Source organism: Styela clava, chromosome 7, assembly GCF_964204865.1.
Source record: "Styela clava chromosome 7, kaStyClav1.hap1.2, whole genome shotgun sequence".
NCBI lineage: Eukaryota > Metazoa > Chordata > Ascidiacea > Stolidobranchia > Styelidae > Styela > Styela clava.
In genome coordinates this window covers 1,378,653-1,400,274 of record NC_135256.1, presented here as the reverse complement: position 1 = coordinate 1,400,274, position 21,622 = coordinate 1,378,653, and the positions used below count along the sequence as shown (strand labels likewise).

Sequence of the window (21,622 nt, the reverse complement as noted above, 5' to 3'; positions counted from 1 at the left end):
ACGTCCTTTATTTCGGCCCCTTTCCAAAATCATCAGCAACCGCAAAAGTTAAGTTATTATACCAGAAAAACGACGAGACGGAACTGAAAAATTGGAGACCTATAACGACTCTTAACATGGACTATAAAATTATAGCAAAAATTATAGTAAGACGGCTAGAGCCGGTTATATCCAAAATAATAAGTAATTCACAAAAATGCTCCTTATTGCACCGGAGTATGAATGATATTCATTATAACACCGACGCCATTTTGCGATATTGCCGATCTAAAAACATCCCGGGGGCGCTGATCCTAATCGATAATTTAAAGGCGTTCGATAATGTGAATCATAAATTTCTGTTTGATATTCTGGAACAAATTGGACTTGGGGACAAGACCTTAAAAGTCATAAAAAATATGTATCTTAACATTAAATCGCAGATAGATGTCAATGGTAAGTTGTCTAATACAGTCACCATAAAGCGTGGCATAAGGCAAGGATGCCCGCTGAGCATGTTGTTATATGCAATATGTGTAGAGCCTCTTGCTAGATCCGTCTTTTCAAATAATAACATTCACGGTATAAAATTGGGGACATACCATCATAAGATTGATCAATATGCCGATGACATCACATTTGCAGTAACCGACCAACCTTCCATCAAAGAAATATTCAAAGAATTAGATAACTTCAAACTGGCATCTGGACAAACAATTAATAAAGATAAAACTGAAATTTTATGTATCACGGAATCCTCACGCAGATCAATATCCAACTCTTCTCTTGTTCGATATATCAAAGATGACGTAAAAATACTCGGTATAAATTTCGGAAAAAAAACACTAGCTAAAATGTGGGACGAAATTGGAACCAAACTTACCCGGACACTAAATTACTTAAAAACTAGACAGCTCACCTGGTATGGAAAATTGGTGATCATAAATTCCTTGGTTATGTCAATTATTATATTTCATGCGAGAACTAAATCAATGTCATTGGGAGAGATTAAGAAAATCCAAAATTCGATATGCAAATTTTTGTGGTATCCTGAAAAAATTGAATCCGTAGGTAGAAAAAAGTTGCAGCTACCATGGACTCGGGGAGTAATAAACTTAATCGACGTCCAAGCAAAGGTAAAAGCCTGCCAGGTCGAGAAAATGAAAGCATTTGTAGACGGCAGAACACTTGATCAATTTTGGCACATCGAAGCCTTATACGCTTTGGGCTCCAAAATCAACACAATAAATAAAAAACTATACAGCAACTCAATGCCCCACGCTCCTGTAGTACCGCATTATTGGAAATATATCTTAGAAATTTTCTGGACTTTAAACTTTTCGCATGAGGACTGGCAAACCTCAAAACAAAAACACTTTTATCAAAAACTTAAAAACCTTTATCCTGATCCGCAATCGGAAGATGCAAATTGGGAGGATGTCCATCTACGGAAAAACGTCACTAGGTCATTTTTCTCCAATGCTGAAAGAGTTGTTACTTACAGAATTGCCAGGGAGGGATATGTATTCGGGGATAGGATGAGGGGTATGACCCTCAGGTTTGGAACATCCGGCGTTCAAAAAATACTTAACTGTAAATTTTGTAATAACAATTCAGATAGTACCAAACACCTGTTTTTTTACTGCAGTGTCGTAAAAGCTTACATTTCAGAAATAACACAAATCCTCAACAAAATACTCTACAGTCCAATACAAATAACAAAGGACGAAATTTTCTACAACAGCTACAATGGACCGCACCAGATTATTACTATAAAATGCTTCGTACTGATAAAAACCACCATAATTCAACAAAAGATCAAACTGGATATTGAAAACAGATATTTGGCCCCCACTGACAAAAGTATAATCCAATCAACGACAGTAAAGATTGCACAATTTTTGAACATAATGGAAAACAAGCACAAAGATCTACTGTTTTTGGGGCTGCTGGTCAATTGGAAGGAAATCCTGAATGGGTATTTGCTGATCTAACGCTTTCCTCTCTACCATCTGGTCAACGTTAAAACTTTTCCCGAAATTGAAAAATTTCCAACCACCACAAACAATAGCATACCTTTCGGCTTAGTAACTACAGCTTTTAGCCCTTTTAAACACTAAGAAATACCATCTCCCACTTAGCGGATGTGATGAATCGGAAGCTTCGCGGTGGATGGCATGCTGTGTGCAATTTTACGCAGTATGTACGGAAGCCGGGAGTGGCGGAAGTTGTGTTGTGCTCTGCGTGGCATAGACAGAAGCCCCGGAATAAAGCAATGCTGTGACAAACAGCATATGCCGAACCCCGGGGTGGAAGTTTGTGTCTTGCAGTGGCGCAGCAAATACTGAAGCCTCCATAAGTATATGACTGCTGCTCACGCAGTGGCATGCTTATGAAGCGTTATACCGATATGACTCGGATATGACGTGTCTTCAAGACACTGATCCGAGCTACTGAAAAAATTCTGATCCGCAAATAAATAAAAAAAAAAATAAAAAAAAAAAAAAAAAAAAAAAAAAAACTGTTTTTCAAATGGATGATAGATATCTCACATAATTATTCCACTTTTTCGCAAACATTTTAATATTTTTAATATTTTTTTAATATTTTTATATCAAACGCTTTCCGACGGCTTCCTCGTTAGTATAGTGGTGAGTATCCCCGACTGTCACGCGGGAGACCGGGGTTCGATTCCCCGTCGGGGAGAACTCTTTTTCAAATGGATGATAGATACTCTCTCACATGATTATGCCACTTTTTCGCAAAAGATATGTTAGCATGATTGTAAAAATTAAATCGTTTCGAATAATTAGCTTTTATTATGTATTTGGAAGCGATTAAGTTCAATTCAATTTCAGGCCAGTCTCTGGTAATAATATTTGAATTGCTTTGTTTAGTACTTTTCGCTCGAGGATTTGGATGTGATCGGCGTACTTTCAATTTTGTTAATATTTTTATATCAAACGCTTTCCGACGACTTCCTCGTTAGTATAGTGATGAGTATCCCAGCCTGTCACGCGGGAGACCGGGGTTCGATTCCCGACGGGGAGAACTCTTTTTCAAATGAATGATAGATACTCTCTCACATAATTATGCCATTTTTTCGCAAACAATATGTTAGCATGATTGTAAAAATTGATTTGTTTCGATTAATTAGCTTTCATTATGTATTTGGAAGCGATTTAGTTTGATTCAATTTCAGGCCAGTCTCTGATAATGATATTTGTATTGCTTTGTTTAGTACTTTTCGCTCGAGGATTTGGATGTGACCGGCGTACTTTCAATTTTCTTAATATTTTTATATCAAACGCTTTCCGACGGCTTCCTCGTTAGTATAGTGGTGAGTATCCCCGCCTGTCACGCGGGAGACCGGGGTTTGATTCCTCGACGGGGAGAACTCTTTTCCAAATGGATGATAGATACTCTCTCACATAATTATGCCACTTTTTCGCAAAAGATATGTTAGCATGATTGTAAAAATTAAATCGTTTCGAATAATTAGCTTTTATTATGTATTTGGAAGCGATTAAGTTCAATTCAATTTCGGGCCAGTCTCTGGTAATAATATTTGAATTGCTTTGTTTAGTACTTTTCGCAGGAGTTTTTGGATGTGACCGGCGTTCTTTCAATTTTCTTAATATTTTTATATCAAACGCTTTCCGACGGCTTCCTCGTTAGCATAGTGGTGAGTATCCCCGCCTGTCACGCGGGAGACCGGGGTTCGATTCCCCGACGGGGGGGAACTCTTTTTCAAATGAATGATAGATACTCTCTCACATAATTATGCCATTTTTTCGCAAACAATATGTTAGCATGATTGTAAAAATTGATTTGTTTCGATTAATTAGCTTTCATTATGTAATTGGAAGCGATTTAGTTTGATTCAATTTCAGGCCAGTCTCTGATAATAATATTTGTATTGCTTTGTTTAGTACTTTTCGCTCGAGGGTTTGGATGTGACCGACGTACTTTCACTTTTCCTAATATTTTTATATCAAACGCTTTCCGACGGCTTCCTCGTTGGTATAGTGGTGAGTATCCCCGCCTGTCACGCTGGAGACCGGGGTTCGATTCCCCGACGGGGAGAACTCTTTTTCAAATGGATGATAGATAACTCTCTCACATAATTATGCCACTTTTTCGCAAAAGATATGTTAGCATGATTGTAAAAATTGAATCGTTTCGAATAATTAGCTTTTATTATGTATTTGGAAGCGATTTAGTTTGATTCAATTTCAGGCCAGTCTCTGGTAATAATATTTGTATTGCTTTGTCTAGTACTTTTCGTTCAAGGATTTGGATGTGAACGGCGTACTTTCAATTTTCTTAATATTTTTATATCAAATGCTTTCCGACGGCTTCCTCGTTAGTATAGTGGTGAGTATCCCCGCCTGTCACGCGGGAGACCGGGGTTCGATTCCCCGACGGGGAGAACTGTTTTTCAAATGGATGATAGATAAGATATCTCACATAATTATTCCACTTTTTCGCAAAAGATATGTTAGCATGATTGTAAAAATTAAATCGTTTCGAATAATTAGCTTTTATTATGTATTTGGAAGCGATTAAGTTCAATTCAATTTCAGACCAGTCTCTGGTAATAATATATGAATTGCTTTGTTTAGTACTTTTCGCTCGAGGATTTGGATGTGGCCGGCGTTCTTTCAATTTTTTTAATATTTTTATATCAAACGCTTTCCGACGGCTTCCTCGTTAGTATAGTGGTGAGTATCCCCGCCTGTCACGCGGGAGACCGCGGTTCGATTCCCCGACGGGGAGAACTTTTTTTCAAATGGATGATAGATAACTCTCTCACATAATTATTCCACTTTTTCGCAAACAATATGGTAGCATGATTGTAAAAATTAAATCGTTTCGAATAATTAGCTTTTATTATGTATTTGGAAGCGATTTAGTTCAATTCAATTTCAGGCCAGTCTCAGGTAATAATATTTGTATTGCTTTGTTTAGTACTTTTCGCTCGAGAATTTGGATGTGATCGGCGTTCTTTCTATTTTGTTAACATTTTTATATCAAAGTCTTTCCGACGGCTTCCTCGTTAGTATTGTGGCGTGTATCCCCGCCTGTCACGCGGGAGACCGGGGTTCGATTTCCCGACGGGGAGAACTGTTTTCCCAAAGCAGTTAATAGATAACTCTTTCATATAATTTTGCCACTTTTTCGCAAACAATATGTTAGCATGATTGTAAAAATTGATTTGTTTCGATTAATTAGCTTTCATTATGTAATTGGAAGCGATTTAGTTTGATTCAATTTCAGGCCAGTCTCTGATAATAATATTTGTATTGCTTTGTTTAGTACTTTTCGCTCGAGGGTTTGGATGTGACCGACGTACTTTCACTTTTCCTAATATTTTTATATCAAACGCTTTCCGACGGCTTCCTCGTTGGTATAGTGGTGAGTATCCCCGCCTGTCACGCTGGAGACCGGGGTTCGATTCCCCGACGGGGAGAACTCTTTTTCAAATGGATGATAGATAACTCTCTCACATAATTATGCCACTTTTTCGCAAAAGATATGTTAGCATGATTGTAAAAATTGAATCGTTTCGAATAATTAGCTTTTATTATGTATTTGGAAGCGATTTAGTTTGATTCAATTTCAGGCCAGTCTCTGGTAATAATATTTGTATTGCTTTGTCTAGTACTTTTCGTTCAAGGATTTGGATGTGAACGGCGTACTTTCAATTTTCTTAATATTTTTATATCAAACGCTTTCCGACGGCTTCCTCGTTAGTATAGTGGTGAGTATCCCCGCCTGTCACGCGGGAGACCGGGGTTCGATTCCCCGACGGGGAGAACTCTTTTTCTCACATAATTATGCCACTTTTTCCCAAAAGATATGTTAGCATGATTGTAAAAATTGAATCGTTTCGAATAATTAGCTTTTATTATGTATTTGGAAGCGATTAAGTTCAATTAAATTTCAGGCCAGTCTCTGGTAATAATATTCGAATTGCTTTGTTTAGTACTTTTCGCAGGAGTTTTTGGATGTGACCGGCGTTCTTTCAATTTTCTTAATATTTTTATATCAAACGCTTTCCGACGGCTTCCTCGTTAGTATAGTGGTGAGTATCCCCGCCTGTCACGCGGGAGACTGGGGTTCGATTCCCCGTCGGGGAGAACCCTTTTTCAAATGGATGATAGATACTCTCTCACATGATTATGCCACTTTTTCGCAAAAGATATGTTAGCATGATTGTAAAAATTAAATCGTTTCGAATAATTAGCTTTTATTATGTATTTGGAAGCGATTAAGTTCAATTCAATTTCAGGCCAGTCTCTGGTAATAATAATTGAATTTTTTTGTTTAGTACTTTTCGCTCGAGGATTTGGTTGTGATCGGCGTTCTTTCAATTTTGTTAAATTTTTATATCAAACGCTTTCCGACGACTTCCTCGTTAGTATAGTGGTGAGTATCCCCGCCTGTCACGCGGGAGACCGGGGTTCGATTCCCCGACGGGGAGAACTCTTTTTCAAATGAATGATAGATAACTCTCTCACATAATTATTCCACTTTTTCGCAAACAATATGTTAGCATGATTGTAAAAATTGATTTGTTTCGATTAATTAGCTTTCATTATGTATTTGGAAGCGATTTAGTTTGATTCAATTTAAGGCCAGTCTCTGATAATAATAGTTGTTCGGCGTTCTTTCAATTTTCTTAATATTTTTATATCAAACGCTTTCCGACGGCTTCCTCGTTAGTATAGTGGTGAGTATCCCCGCCTGTCACGCGGGAGACCGGGGTTCGATTCCCCGACGGGGAGAACTGTTTTTCAAATGGATGATAGATACTCTCTCACATAATTATGCCACTTTTTCGCAAACAATATGGTAGCATGATTGTAAAAATTAAATCGTTTCGAATAATTAGCTTTTATTATGTATTTGGAAGCGATTTAGTTCAATTCAATTTCAGGCCAGTCTCAGGTAATAATATTTGTATTGCTTTGTTTAGTACTTTTCGCTCGAGAATTTGGATGTGATCGGCGTTCTTTCTATTTTGTTAACATTTTTATATCAAAGTCTTTCCGACGGCTTCCTCGTTAGTATTGTGGCGTGTATCCCCGCCTGTCACGCGGGAGACCGGGGTTCGATTTCCCGACGGGGAGAACTGTTTTCCCAAAGCAGTTAATAGATATCTCTTTCATATAATTTTGCCACTTTTTCGCAAACAATATGTTAGCATGATTGTAAAAATTGATTTGTTTCGATTAATTAGCTTTTATTATGTATTTGGAAGCGATTAAGTTCAATTCAATTTCAGGCCAGTCTCTGGTAATAATATTTGAATTGCTTTGTTTAGTACTTTTCGTTCGAGGATTTTGATGTGGCCGGCGTTCTTACAATTTTCTTAATATTTTTATATCAAACGCTCTCCGGCGGCTTCCTCGTTAGTATAGTGGTGAGTATCCCCGCCTGTCACGCGGGAGACCGGGGTTCGATTCCCCGACGGGGAGATCTCTTTTTCAAATGGATGATAGATACTCTCTCACATAATTATGCCACTTTTTCGCAAACAAAATGATAGAATGATTGTAAAAATTAAATCGTTTCGAATAATTAGCTTTTATTATGTATTTGGAAGCGATTTAGTTCAATTCAATTTCAGGCCAGTCTCTGGTAATAATATTTGTATTGCTTTGTTTAGTACTTTTCGCTCGAGAATTTGGATGTGATCGGCGTTCTTTCTATTTTGTTAATATTTTTATATCAAAGTCTTTCCGACGGCTTCCTCGTTAGTATTGTGGCGTGTATCCCCACCTGTCACGCGGGAGACCGGGGTTCGATTCCCCGACGGGGAGAACTGTTTTCCCAAAGCAGTTAATAGATAACTCTTTCATATAATTTTGCCACTTTTTCGCAAACAATATGTTAGCATGATTGTAAAAATTGATTTGTTTCGATTAATTAGCTTTCATTATGTAATTGGAAGCGATTTAGTTTGATTCAATTTCAGGCCAGTCTCTGATAATAATATTTGTATTGCTTTGTTTAGTACTTTTCGCTCGAGGGTTTGGATGTGACCGACGTACTTTCACTTTTCCTAATATTTTTATATCAAACGCTTTCCGACGGCTTCCTCGTTGGTATAGTGGTGAGTATCCCCGCCTGTCACGCTGGAGACCGGGGTTCGATTCCCCGACGGGGAGAACTCTTTTTCAAATGGATGATAGATAACTCTCTCACATAATTATGCCACTTTTTCGCAAAAGATATGTTAGCATGATTGTAAAAATTGAATCGTTTCGAATAATTAGCTTTTATTATGTATTTGGAAGCGATTTAGTTTGATTCAATTTCAGGCCAGTCTCTGGTAATAATATTTGTATTGCTTTGTCTAGTACTTTTCGTTCAAGGATTTGGATGTGAACGGCGTACTTTCAATTTTCTTAATATTTTTATATCAAACGCTTTCCGACGGCTTCCTCGTTAGTATAGTGGTGAGTATCCCCGCCTGTCACGCGGGAGACCGGGGTTCGATTCCCCGACGGGGAGAACTGTTTTTCAAATGGATGATAGATAAGATATCTCACATAATTATTCCACTTTTTCGCAAAAGATATGTTAGCATGATTGTAAAAATTAAATCGTTTCGAATAATTAGCTTTTATTATGTATTTGGAAGCGATTAAGTTCAATTCAATTTCAGACCAGTCTCTGGTAATAATATATGAATTGCTTTGTTTAGTACTTTTCGCTCGAGGATTTGGATGTGGCCGGCGTTCCTTCAATTTTTTTAATATTTTTATATCAAACGCTTTCCGACGGCTTCCTCGTTAGTATAGTGGTGAGTATCCCCGCCTGTCACGCGGGAGACCGCGGTTCGATTCCCCGACGGGGAGAACTTTTTTTCAAATGGATGATAGATAACTCTCTCACATAATTATTCCACTTTTTCGCAAACAATATGGTAGCATGATTGTAAAAATTAAATCGTTTCGAATAATTAGCTTTTATTATGTATTTGGAAGCGATTTAGTTCAATTCAATTTCAGGCCAGTCTCAGGTAATAATATTTGTATTGCTTTGTTTAGTACTTTTCGCTCGAGAATTTGGATGTGATCGGCGTTCTTTCTATTTTGTTAACATTTTTATATCAAAGTCTTTCCGACGGCTTCCTCGTTAGTATTGTGGCGTGTATCCCCGCCTGTCACGCGGGAGACCGGGGTTCGATTTCCCGACGGGGAGAACTGTTTTCCCAAAGCAGTTAATAGATAACTCTTTCATATAATTTTGCCACTTTTTCGCAAACAATATGTTAGCATGATTGTAAAAATTGATTTGTTTCGATTAATTAGCTTTTATTATGTATTTGGAAGCGATTAAGTTCAATTCAATTTCAGGCCAGTCTCTGGTAATAATATTTGAATTGCTTTGTTTAGTACTTTTCGCAGGAGTTTTTGATGTGACCGGCGTTCTTTCAATTTTGTTAATATTTTTATATCAAACGCTTTCCGACGACTTCCTCGTTAGTATAGTGGTGAGTATCCCCGCCTGTCACGCGGGAGACCGGGGTTCGATTCCCCGACGGGGAGAACTCTTTTTCTCACATAATTATGCCACTTTTTCCCAAAAGATATGTTAGCATGATTGTAAAAATTAAATCGTTTCGAATAATTAGCTTTTATTATGTATTTGGAAGCGATTAAGTTCAATTCAATTTCAGACCAGTCTCTGGTAATAATATATGAATTGCTTTGTTTAGTACTTTTCGCTCGAGGATTTGGATGTGGCCGGCGTTCCTTCAATTTTTTTAATATTTTTATATCAAACGCTTTCCAACGGCTTCCTCGTTAGTATAGTGGTGAGTATCCCCGCCTGTCACGCGGGAGGCCGCGGTTCGATTCCCCGACGGGGAGAACTCTTTTTCAAATGGATGATCTCTCACATAATTATTCCACTTTTTCGCAAACAATATGGTAGCATGATTGTAAAAATTAAATCGTTTCGAATAATTAGCTTTTATTATAGTATATATAGTTAGTATAGTGGTGAGTATCCCCGCCTGTCACGCGGGAGACCGCGGTTCGATTCCCCGACGGGGAGAACTCTTTTTCAAATGGATACTCTCTCACATAATTATTCCACTTTTTCGCAAACAATATGGTAGCATGATTGTAAAAATTAAATCGTTTCGAATAATTAGCTTTTATTATGTATTTGGAAGCGATTTAGTTCAATTCAATTTCAGGCCAGTCTCAGGTAATAATATTTGTATTGCTTTGTTTAGTACTTTTCGCTCGAGAATTTGGATGTGATCGGCGTTCTTTCTATTTTGTTAACATTTTTATATCAAAGTCTTTCCGACGGCTTCCTCGTTAGTATTGTGGCGTGTATCCCCGCCTGTCACGCGGGAGACCGGGGTTCGATTTCCCGACGGGGAGAACTGTTTTCCCAAAGCAGTTAATAGATAACTCTTTCATATAATTTTGCCACTTTTTCGCAAACAATATGTTAGCATGATTGTAAAAATTGATTTGTTTCGATTAATTAGCTTTTATTATGTATTTGGAAGCGATTAAGTTCAATTCAATTTCAGGCCAGTCTCTGGTAATAATATTTGAATTGCTTTGTTTAGTACTTTTCGTAAGAGTTTTTGATGTGACCGGCGTTCTTTCAATTTTGTTAATATTTTTATATCAAACGCTTTCCGACGACTTCCTCGTTAGTATAGTGGTGAGTATCCCCGCCTGTCACGCGGGAGACCGGGGTTCGATTCCCCGACGGGGAGAACTCTTTTTCTCACATAATTATGCCACTTTTTCCCAAAAGATATGTTAGCATGATTGTAAAAATTAAATCGTTTCGAATAATTAGCTTTTATTATGTATTTGGAAGCGATTAAGTTCAATTCAATTTCAGACCAGTCTCTGGTAATAATATATGAATTGCTTTGTTTAGTACTTTTCGCTCGAGGATTTGGATGTGGCCGGCGTTCCTTCAATTTTTTTAATATTTTTATATCAAACGCTTTCCAACGGCTTCCTCGTTAGTATAGTGGTGAGTATCCCCGCCTGTCACGCGGGAGGCCGCGGTTCGATTCCCCGACGGGGAGAACTCTTTTTCAAATGGATGATCTCTCACATAATTATTCCACTTTTTCGCAAACAATATGGTAGCATGATTGTAAAAATTAAATCGTTTCGAATAATTAGCTTTTATTATAGTATATATAGTTAGTATAGTGGTGAGTATCCCCGCCTGTCACGCGGGAGACCGCGGTTCGATTCCCCGACGGGGAGAACTCTTTTTCAAATGGATACTCTCTCACATAATTATTCCACTTTTTCGCAAACAATATGGTAGCATGATTGTAAAAATTAAATCGTTTCGAATAATTAGCTTTTATTATGTATTTGGAAGCGATTTAGTTCAATTCAATTTCAGGCCAGTCTCAGGTAATAATATTTGTATTGCTTTGTTTAGTACTTTTCGCTCGAGAATTTGGATGTGATCGGCGTTCTTTCTATTTTGTTAACATTTTTATATCAAAGTCTTTCCGACGGCTTCCTCGTTAGTATTGTGGCGTGTATCCCCGCCTGTCACGCGGGAGACCGGGGTTCGATTTCCCGACGGGGAGAACTGTTTTCCCAAAGCAGTTAATAGATAACTCTTTCATATAATTTTGCCACTTTTTCGCAAACAATATGTTAGCATGATTGTAAAAATTGATTTGTTTCGATTAATTAGCTTTTATTATGTATTTGGAAGCGATTAAGTTCAATTCAATTTCAGGCCAGTCTCTGGTAATAATATTTGAATTGCTTTGTTTAGTACTTTTCGCAGGAGTTTTTGATGTGACCGGCGTTCTTTCAATTTTGTTAATATTTTTATATCAAACGCTTTCCGACGACTTCCTCGTTAGTATAGTGGTGAGTATCCCCGCCTGTCACGCGGGAGACCGGGGTTCGATTCCCCGACGGGGAGAACTCTTTTTCTCACATAATTATGCCACTTTTTCCCAAAAGATATGTTAGCATGATTGTAAAAATTGAATCGTTTCGAATAATTAGCTTTTATTATGTATTTGGAAGCGATTAAGTTCAATTCAATTTCAGGCCAGTCTCTGGTAATAATATTCGAATTGCTTTGTTTAGTACTTTTCGCAGGAGTTTTTGATGTGACCGGCGTTCTTTCAATTTTGTTAATATTTTTATATCAAACGCTTTCCGACGACTTCCTCGTTAGTATAGTGGTGAGTATCCCCGCCTGTCACGCGGGAGACCGGGGTTCGATTCCCCGACGGGGAGAACTCTTTTTCAAATGAATGATAGATAACTCTCTCACATAATTATGCCACTTTTTCGCAAACAATATGTTAGCATGATTGTAAAAATTGATTTGTTTCGATTAATTAGCTTTCATTATGTATTTGGAAGCGATTTAGTTTGATTCAATTTAAGGCCAGTCTCTGATAATAATAGTTGTTCGGCGTTCTTTCTATTTTGTTAACATTTTTATATCAAAGTCTTTCCGACGGCTTCCTTGTTAGTATTGTGGCGTGTATCCCCGCCTGTCACGCGGGAGACCGGGGTTCGATTTCCCGACGGGGAGAACTGTTTTCCCAAAGCAGTTAATAGATATCTCTTTCATATAATTTTGCCACTTTTTCGCAAACAATATGTTAGCATGATTGTAAAAATTGATTTGTTTCGATTAATTAGCTTTTATTATGTATTTGGAAGCGATTAAGTTCAATTCAATTTCAGGCCAGTCTCTGGTAATAATATTTGAATTGCTTTGTTTAGTACTTTTCGTTCGAGGATTTTGATGTGGCCGGCGTTCTTACAATTTTCTTAATATTTTTATATCAAACGCTTTCCGGCGGCTTCCTCGTTAGTATAGTGGTGAGTATCCCCGCCTGTCACGCGGGAGACCGGGGTTCGATTCCCCGACGGGGAGAACTCTTTTTCAAATGGATGATAGATACTCTCTCACATAATTATGCCACTTTTTCGCAAACAAAATGATAGAATGATTGTAAAAATTAAATCGTTTCGAATAATTAGCTTTTATTATGTATTTGGAAGCGATTTAGTTCAATTCAATTTCAGGCCAGTCTCTGGTAATAATATTTGTATTGCTTTGTTTAGTACTTTTCGCTCGAGAATTTGGATGTGATCGGCGTTCTTTCTATTTTGTTAATATTTTTATATCAAAGTCTTTCCGACGGCTTCCTCGTTAGTATTGTGGCGTGTATCCCCACCTGTCACGCGGGAGACCGGGGTTCGATTCCCCGACGGGGAGAACTGTTTTCCAAAAGCAGTTAATAGATAACTCTTTCATATAATTTTGCCACTTTTTCGCAAACAATATGTTAGCATGATTGTAAAAATTGATTTGTTTCGATTAATTAGCTTTCATTATGTAATTGGAAGCGATTTAGTTTGATTCAATTTCAGGCCAGTCTCTGATAATAATATTTGTATTGCTTTGTTTAGTACTTTTCGCTCGATAATTTGGATGTGATCGGCGTTCTTTCTATTTTGTTAATATTTTTATATCAAAGTCTTTCCGACGGCTTCCTCGTTAGTATTGTGGCGTGTATCCCCACCTGTCACGCGGGAGACCGGGGTTCGATTCCCCGACGGAGAGAACTGTTTTCCCAAAGCAGTTAATAGATAACTCTTTCATATAATTTTGCCACTTTTTCGCAAACAATATGTTAGCATGATTGTAAAAATTGATTTGTTTCGATTAATTAGCTTTCATTATGTAATTGGAAGCGATTTAGTTTGATTCAATTTCAGGCCAGTCTCTGATAATAATATTTGTATTGCCACTTTTTCGCAAAAGATATGTTAGCATGATTGTAAAAATTGAATCGTTTCGAATAATTAGCTTTTATTATGTATTTGGAAGCGATTTAGTTTGATTCAATTTCAGGCCAGTCTCTGGTAATAATATTTGTATTGCTTTGTCTAGTACTTTTCGTTCAAGGATTTGGATGTGAACGGCGTACTTTCAATTTTCTTAATATTTTTATATCAAACGCTTTCCGACGGCTTCCTCGTTAGTATAGTGGTGAGTATCCCCGCCTGTCACGCGGGAGACCGGGGTTCGATTCCCCGACGGGGAGAACTGTTTTTCAAATGGATGATAGATACTCTCTCACATAATTATGCCACTTTTTCGCAAAAGATATGTTAGCATGATTGTAAAAATTAAATCGTTTCGAATAATTAGCTTTTATTATGTATTTGGAAGCGATTAAGTTCAATTCAATTTCAGACCAGTCTCTGGTAATAATATATGAATTGCTTTGTTTAGTACTTTTCGCTCGAGGATTTGGATGTGGCCGGCGTTCTTTCAATTTTTTTAATATTTTTATATCAAACGCTTTCCGACGGCTTCCTCGTTAGTATAGTGGTGAGTATCCCCGCCTGTCACGCGGGAGACCGCGGTTCGATTCCCCGACGGGGAGAACTTTTTTTCAAATGGATGATAGATAACTCTCTCACATAATTATGCCACTTTTTTGCAAACAGTATGTTAGCATGATTGTAAAAATTGAATCGTTTCGAATAATTAGCTTTTATTATGTATTTGGAAGCGATTTAGTTCAATTCAATTTCAGGCCAGTCTCAGGTAATAATATTTGTATTGCTTTGTTTAGTACTTTTCGCTCGAGAATTTGGATGTGATCGGCGTTCTTTCTATTTTGTTACCATTTTTATATCAAAGTCTTTCCGACGGCTTCCTCGTTAGTATTGTGGCGTGTATCCCCGCCTGTCACGCGGGAGACCGGGGTTCGATTTCCCGACGGGGAGAACTGTTTTCCCAAAGCAGTTAATAGATAACTCTTTCATATAATTTTGCCACTTTTTCGCAAACAATATGTTAGCATGATTGTAAAAATTGATTAGTTTCGATTAATTAGCTTTTATTATGTATTTGGAAGCGATTAAGTTCAATTCAATTTCAGGCCAGTCTCTGGTAATAATATTTGAATTGCTTTGTTTAGTACTTTTCGCAGGAGTTTTTGATGTGACCGGCGTTCTTTCAATTTTGTTAATATTTTTATATCAAACGCTTTCCGACGACTTCCTCGTTAGTATAGTGGTGAGTATCCCCGCCTGTCACGCGGGAGACCGGGGTTCGATTCCCCGACGGGGAGAACTCTTTTTCAAATGAATGATAGATACTCTCTCACATAATTATGCCACTTTTTCCCAAAAGATATGTTAGCATGATTGTAAAAATTGAATCGTTTCGAATAATTAGCTTTTATTATGTATTTGGAAGCGATTAAGTTCAATTCAATTTCAGGCCAGTCTCTGGTAATAATATTCGAATTGCTTTGTTTAGTACTTTTCGCAGGAGTTTTTGGATGTGACCGGCGTTCTTTCAATTTTCTTAATATTTTTATATCAAAAGCTTTCCGACGGCTTCCTCGTTAGTATAGTGGTGAGTATCCCCGCCTGTCACGCGGGAGACTGGGGTTCGATTCCCCGTCGGGGAGAACCCTTTTTCAAATGGATGATAGATACTCTCTCACATGATTATGCCACTTTTTCGCAAAAGATATGTTAGCATGATTGTAAAAATTAAATCGTTTCGAATAATTAGCTTTTATTATGTATTTGGAAGCGATTAAGTTCAATTCAATTTCAGGCCAGTCTCTGGTAATAATATTTGAATTGCTTTGTTTAGTACTTTTCGCAGGAGTTTTTGATGTGACCGGCGTTCTTTCAATTTTGTTAATATTTTTATATCAAACGCTTTCCGACGACTTCCTCGTTAGTATAGTGGTGAGTATCCCCGCCTGTCACGCGGGAGACCGCGGTTCGATTCCCCGACGGGGAGAACTCTTTTTCAAATGGATGATAGATACTCTCTCACATAATTATGCCACTTTTTCGCAAACAATATGGTAGCATGATTGTAAAAATTAAATCGTTTCGAATAATTAGCTTTTATTATGTATTTGGAAGCGATTTAGTTCAATTCAATTTCAGGCCAGTCTCAGGTAATAATATTTGTATTGCTTTGTTTAGTACTTTTCGCTCGAGAATTTGGATGTGATCGGCGTTCTTTCTATTTTGTTAACATTTTTATATCAAAGTCTTTCCGACGGCTTCCTCGTTAGTATTGTGGCGTGTATCCCCGCCTGTCACGCGGGAGACCGGGGTTCGATTTCCCGACGGGGAGAACTGTTTTCCCAAAGCAGTTAATAGATATCTCTTTCATATAATTTTGCCACTTTTTCGCAAACAATATGTTAGCATGATTGTAAAAATTGATTTGTTTCGATTAATTAGCTTTTATTATGTATTTGGAAGCGATTAAGTTCAATTCAATTTCAGGCCAGTCTCTGGTAATAATATTTGAATTGCTTTGTTTAGTACTTTTCGTTCGAGGATTTTGATGTGGCCGGCGTTCTTACAATTTTCTTAATATTTTTATATCAAACGCTTTCCGGCGGCTTCCTCGTTAGTATAGTGGTGAGTATCCCCGCCTGTCACGCGGGAGACCGGGGTTCGATTCCCCGACGGGGAGAACTCTTTTTCAAATGGATGATAGATACTCTCTCACATAATTATGCCACTTTTTCGCAAACAAAATGATAGAATGATTGTAAAAATTAAATCGTTTCGAATAATTAGCTTTTATTATGTATTTGGAAGCGATTTAGTTCAATTCAATTTCAGGCCAGTCTCTGGTAATAATATTTGTATTGCTTTGTTTAGTACTTTTCGCTCGAGAATTTGGATGTGATCGGCGTTCTTTCTATTTTGTTAATATTTTTATATCAAAGTCTTTCCGACGGCTTCCTCGTTAGTATTGTGGCGGGTATCCCCACCTGTCACGCGGGAGACCGGGGTTCGATTCCCCGACGGGGAGAACTGTTTTCCCAAAGCAGTTAATAGATAACTCTTTCATATAATTTTGCCACTTTTTCGCAAACAATATGTTAGCATGATTGTAAAAATTGATTTGTTTCGATTAATTAGCTTTCATTATGTAATTGGAAGCGATTTAGTTTGATTCAATTTCAGGCCAGTCTCTGATAATAATATTTGTATAGCTTTGTTTAGTACTTTTCGCTCGAGGGTTTGGATGTGACCGACGTACTTTCACTTTTCCTAATATTTTTATATCAAACGCTTTCCGACGGCTTCCTCGTTGGTATAGTGGTGAGTATCCCCGCCTGTCACGCTGGAGACCGGGGTTCGATTCCCCGACGGGGAGAACTCTTTTTCAAATGGATGATAGATAACTCTCTCACATAATTATGCCACTTTTTCGCAAAAGATATGTTAGCATGATTGTAAAAATTGAATCGTTTCGAATAATTAGCTTTTATTATGTATTTGGAAGCGATTTAGTTTAATTCAATTTAGGGCCAGTCTCTGGTAATAATATTTGTATTGCTTTGTCTAGTACTTTTCGTTCAAGGATTTGGATGTGAACGGCGTACTTTCAATTTTCTTAATATTTTTATATCAAACGCTTTCCGACGGCTTCCTCGTTAGTATAGTGGTGAGTATCCCCGCCTGTCACGCTTGAGACCGGGGTTCGATTCCCCGACGGGGAGAACTGTTTTTCAAATGGATGATAGATATCTCACATAATTATTCCACTTTTTCGCAAAAGATATGTTAGCATGATTGTAAAATTTAAATCGTTTCGAATAATTAGCTTTTATTATGTATTTGGAAGCGATTAAGTTCAATTCAATTTCAGACCAGTCTCTGGTAATAATATATGAATTGCTTTGTTTAGTACTTTTCGCTCGAGGATTTGGATGTGGCCGGCGTTCTTTCAATTTTTTTAATATTTTTATATCAAACGCTTTCCGACGGCTTCCTCGTTAGTATAGTGGTGAGTATCCCCGCCTGTCACGCGGGAGACCGCGGTTCGATTCCCCGACGGGGAGAACTTTTTTTCAAATGGATGATAGATAACTCTCTCACATAATTATTCCACTTTTTCGCAAACAATATGGTAGCATGATTGTAAAAATTAAATCGTTTCGAATAATTAGCTTTTATTATGTATTTGGAAGCGATTTAGTTCAATTCAATTTCAGGCCAGTCTCAGGTAATAATATTTGTATTGCTTTGTTTAGTACTTTTCGCTCGAGAATTTGGATGTGATCGGCGTTCTTTCTATTTTGTTAACATTTTTATATCAAAGTCTTTCCGACGGCTTCCTCGTTAGTATTGTGGCGTGTATCCCCGCCTGTCACGCGGGAGACCGGGGTTCGATTTCCCGACGGGGAGAACTGTTTTCCCAAAGCAGTTAATAGATAACTCTTTCATATAATTTTGCCACTTTTTCGCAAACAATATGTTAGCATGATTGTAAAAATTGATTTGTTTCGATTAATTAGCTTTTATTATGTATTTGGAAGCGATTAAGTTCAATTCAATTTCAGGCCAGTCTCTGGTAATAATATTTGAATTGCTTTGTTTAGTACTTTTCGCAGGAGTTTTTGATGTGACCGGCGTTCTTTCAATTTTGTTAATATTTTTATATCAAACGCTTTCCGACGACTTCCTCGTTAGTATAGTGGTGAGTATCCCCGCCTGTCACGCGGGAGACCGGGGTTCGATTCCCCGACGGGGAGAACTCTTTTTCTCACATAATTATGCCACTTTTTCCCAAAAGATATGTTAGCATGATTGTAAAAATTGAATCGTTTCGAATAATTAGCTTTTATTATGTATTTGGAAGCGATTAAGTTCAATTCAATTTCAGGCCAGTCTCTGGTAATAATATTCGAATTGCTTTGTTTAGTACTTTTCGCAGGAGTTTTTGGATGTGACCGGCGTTCTTTCAATTTTCTTAATATTTTTATATCAAACGCTTTCCGACGGCTTCCTCGTTAGTATAGTGGTGAGTATCCCCGCCTGTCACGCGGGAGACCGGGGTTCGATTTCCCGACGGGGAGAACTGTTTTCCCAAAGCAGTTAATAGATAACTCTTTCATATAATTTTGCCACTTTTTCGCAAACAATATGTTAGCATGATTGTAAAAATTGATTTGTTTCGAATAATTAGCTTTTATTATGTATTTGGAAGCGATTAAGTTCAATTCAATTTCAGGCCAGTCTCTGGTAATAATATTTGAATTGCTTTGTTTAGTACTTTTCGCTCGAGGATTTGGTTGTGATCGGCGTACTTTCAATTTTGTTAATATTTTTATATCAAACGCTTTCCGACGACTTCCTCGTTAGTATAGTGGTGAGTATCCCCGCCTGTCACGCGGGAGACCGGGGTTCGATTCCCCGACGGGGAGAACTCTTTTTCAAATGAATGATAGATAACTCTCTCACATAATTATGCCACTTTTTCGCAAACAATATGTTAGCATGATTGTAAAAATTGATTTGTTTCGATTAATTAGCTTTCATTATGTATTTGGAAGCGATTTAGTTTGATTCAATTTAAGGCCAGTCTCTGATAATAATAGTTGTTCGGCGTTCTTTCAATTTTCTTAATATTTTTATATCAAACGCTTTCCGACGGCTTCCTCGTTAGTATAGTGGTGAGTATCCCCGCCTGTCACGCGGGAGACCGGGGTTCGATTCCCCGACGGGGAGAACTGTTTTTCAAATGGATGATAGATAATCTCTCACATAATTATGCCACTTTTTCGCAAACAATATGGTAGCATGATTGTAAAAATTAAATCGTTTCGAATAATTAGCTTTTATTATGTATTTGGAAGCGATTTAGTTCAATTCAATTTCAGGCCAGTCTCAGGTAATAATATTTGTATTGCTTTGTTTAGTACTTTTCGCTCGAGAATTTGGATGTGATCGGCGTTCTTTCTATTTTGTTAACATTTTTATATCAAAGTCTTTCCGACGGCTTCCTCGTTAGTATTGTGGCGTGTATCCCCGCCTGTCACGCGGGAGACCGGGGTTCGATTTCCCGACGGGGAGAACTGTTTTCCCAAAGCAGTTAATAGATATCTCTTTCATATAATTTTGCCACTTTTTCGCAAACAATATGTTAGCATGATTGTAAAAATTGATTTTTCGATTAATTAGCTTTTATTATGTATTTGGAAGCGATTAAGTTCAATTCAATTTCAGGCCAGTCTCTGGTAATAATATTTGAATTGCTTTGTTTAGTACTTTTCGTTCGAGGATTTTGATGTGGCCGGCGTTCTTACAATTTTCTTAATATTTTTATATCAAACGCTTTCCGGCGGCTTCCTCGTTAGTATAGTGGTGAGTATCCCCGCCTGTCACGCGGGAGACCGGGGTTCGATTCCCCGACGGGGAGAACTCTTTTTCAAATGGATGATAGATACTCTCTCACATAATTATGCCACTTTTTCGCAAACAAAATGATAGAATGATTGTAAAAATTAAATCGTTTCGAATAATTAGCTTTTATTATGTATTTGGAAGCGATTTAGTTCAATTCAATTTCAGGCCAGTCTCTGGTAATAATATTTGTATTGCTTTGTTTAGTACTTTTCGCTCGAGAATTTTGATGTGATCGGCGTTGTTTCTATTTTGTTAATATTTTTATATCAAAGTCTTTCCGACGGCTTCCTCGTTAGTATTGTGGCGTGTATCCCCACCTGTCACGCGGGAGACCGGGGTTCGATTCCCCGACGGGAAGAACTGTTTTCCCAAAGCAGTTAATAGATAACTCTTTCATATAATTTTGCCACTTTTTCGCAAACAATATGTTAGCATGATTGTAAAAATTGATTTGTTTCGATTAATTAGCTTTCATTATGTAATTGGAAGCGATTTAGTTTGATTCAATTTCAGGCCAGTCTCTGATAATAATATTTGTATTGCTTTGTTTAGTACTTTTCGCTCGAGAATTTGGATGTGATCGGCGTTCTTTCTATTTTGTTAATATTTTTATATCAAAGTCTTTCCGACTGCTTCCTCGTTAGTATTGTGGCGTGTATCCCCACCTGTCACGCGGGAGACCGGGGTTCGATTCCCCGACGGGGAGAACTGTTTTCCCAAAGCAGTTAATAGATAACTCTTTCATATAATTTTGCCACTTTTTCGCAAACAATATGTTAGCATGATTGTAAAAATTGATTTGTTTCGATTAATTAGCTTTCATTATGTAATTGGAAGCGATTTAGTTTGATTCAATTTCAGGCCAGTCTCTGATAATAATATTTGTATTGCCACTTTTTCGCAAAAGATATGTTAGCATGATTGTAAAAATTGAATCGTTTCGAATAATTAGCTTTTATTATGTATTTGGAAGCGATTTAGTTTGATTCAATTTCAGGCCAGTCTCTGGTAATAATATTTGTATTGCTTTGTCTAGTACTTTTCGTTCAAGGATTTGGATGTGAACGGCGTACTTTCAATTTTCTTAATATTTTTATATCAAACGCTTTCCGACGGCTTCCTCGTTAGTATAGTGGTGAGTATCCCCGCCTGTCACGCGGGAGACCGGGGTTCGATTCCCCGACGGGGAGAACTGTTTTTCAAATGGATGATAGATATCTCACATAATTATTCCACTTTTTCGCAAAAGATATGTTAGCATGATTGTAAAAATTAAATCGTTTCGAATAATTAGCTTTTATTATGTATTTGGAAGCGATTAAGTTCAATTCAATTTCAGACCAGTCTCTGGTAATAATATATGAATTGCTTTGTTTAGTACTTTTCGC

The 21,622-nt window shown here is 37.5% G+C and overlaps 19 non-coding genes across 19 annotated transcripts; all 19 read left to right on the top strand.

Moving 5' to 3' along the window:
* The first annotated feature begins 4,339 nt into the window (after positions 1-4,339).
* Positions 4,340-4,411, top strand: Trnad-guc (transfer RNA aspartic acid (anticodon GUC)). Its single transcript has one exon. It is a non-coding gene; the product is annotated as a tRNA-Asp (tRNA).
* A 1,315-nt stretch (positions 4,412-5,726) lies between these two features.
* Positions 5,727-5,798, top strand: Trnad-guc (transfer RNA aspartic acid (anticodon GUC)). The gene has a single exon. It is a non-coding gene; the product is annotated as a tRNA-Asp (tRNA).
* A 596-nt stretch (positions 5,799-6,394) lies between these two features.
* Positions 6,395-6,466, top strand: Trnad-guc (transfer RNA aspartic acid (anticodon GUC)). Its single transcript has one exon. It is a non-coding gene; the product is annotated as a tRNA-Asp (tRNA).
* A 232-nt stretch (positions 6,467-6,698) lies between these two features.
* Trnad-guc (transfer RNA aspartic acid (anticodon GUC)) lies at positions 6,699-6,770 on the top strand. The gene has a single exon. It is a non-coding gene; the product is annotated as a tRNA-Asp (tRNA).
* A 621-nt stretch (positions 6,771-7,391) lies between these two features.
* Positions 7,392-7,463, top strand: Trnad-guc (transfer RNA aspartic acid (anticodon GUC)). Its single transcript has one exon. It is a non-coding gene; the product is annotated as a tRNA-Asp (tRNA).
* A 967-nt stretch (positions 7,464-8,430) lies between these two features.
* Trnad-guc (transfer RNA aspartic acid (anticodon GUC)) lies at positions 8,431-8,502 on the top strand. The gene has a single exon. It is a non-coding gene; the product is annotated as a tRNA-Asp (tRNA).
* A 968-nt stretch (positions 8,503-9,470) lies between these two features.
* Positions 9,471-9,542, top strand: Trnad-guc (transfer RNA aspartic acid (anticodon GUC)). The gene has a single exon. It is a non-coding gene; the product is annotated as a tRNA-Asp (tRNA).
* A 1,124-nt stretch (positions 9,543-10,666) lies between these two features.
* Positions 10,667-10,738, top strand: Trnad-guc (transfer RNA aspartic acid (anticodon GUC)). The gene has a single exon. It is a non-coding gene; the product is annotated as a tRNA-Asp (tRNA).
* A 1,124-nt stretch (positions 10,739-11,862) lies between these two features.
* Trnad-guc (transfer RNA aspartic acid (anticodon GUC)) lies at positions 11,863-11,934 on the top strand. Its single transcript has one exon. It is a non-coding gene; the product is annotated as a tRNA-Asp (tRNA).
* A 251-nt stretch (positions 11,935-12,185) lies between these two features.
* On the top strand, positions 12,186-12,257 carry Trnad-guc (transfer RNA aspartic acid (anticodon GUC)). The gene has a single exon. It is a non-coding gene; the product is annotated as a tRNA-Asp (tRNA).
* A 580-nt stretch (positions 12,258-12,837) lies between these two features.
* Trnad-guc (transfer RNA aspartic acid (anticodon GUC)) lies at positions 12,838-12,909 on the top strand. Its single transcript has one exon. It is a non-coding gene; the product is annotated as a tRNA-Asp (tRNA).
* A 1,105-nt stretch (positions 12,910-14,014) lies between these two features.
* On the top strand, positions 14,015-14,086 carry Trnad-guc (transfer RNA aspartic acid (anticodon GUC)). Its single transcript has one exon. It is a non-coding gene; the product is annotated as a tRNA-Asp (tRNA).
* Positions 14,087-15,052: 966 nt separating this feature from the next.
* Positions 15,053-15,124, top strand: Trnad-guc (transfer RNA aspartic acid (anticodon GUC)). The gene has a single exon. It is a non-coding gene; the product is annotated as a tRNA-Asp (tRNA).
* Positions 15,125-16,434: 1,310 nt separating this feature from the next.
* Positions 16,435-16,506, top strand: Trnad-guc (transfer RNA aspartic acid (anticodon GUC)). The gene has a single exon. It is a non-coding gene; the product is annotated as a tRNA-Asp (tRNA).
* Positions 16,507-18,508: 2,002 nt separating this feature from the next.
* Trnad-guc (transfer RNA aspartic acid (anticodon GUC)) lies at positions 18,509-18,580 on the top strand. The gene has a single exon. It is a non-coding gene; the product is annotated as a tRNA-Asp (tRNA).
* A 600-nt stretch (positions 18,581-19,180) lies between these two features.
* Positions 19,181-19,252, top strand: Trnad-guc (transfer RNA aspartic acid (anticodon GUC)). Its single transcript has one exon. It is a non-coding gene; the product is annotated as a tRNA-Asp (tRNA).
* A 232-nt stretch (positions 19,253-19,484) lies between these two features.
* On the top strand, positions 19,485-19,556 carry Trnad-guc (transfer RNA aspartic acid (anticodon GUC)). The gene has a single exon. It is a non-coding gene; the product is annotated as a tRNA-Asp (tRNA).
* A 619-nt stretch (positions 19,557-20,175) lies between these two features.
* Trnad-guc (transfer RNA aspartic acid (anticodon GUC)) lies at positions 20,176-20,247 on the top strand. Its single transcript has one exon. It is a non-coding gene; the product is annotated as a tRNA-Asp (tRNA).
* A 1,105-nt stretch (positions 20,248-21,352) lies between these two features.
* On the top strand, positions 21,353-21,424 carry Trnad-guc (transfer RNA aspartic acid (anticodon GUC)). The gene has a single exon. It is a non-coding gene; the product is annotated as a tRNA-Asp (tRNA).
* Positions 21,425-21,622: the final 198 nt, after the last annotated feature.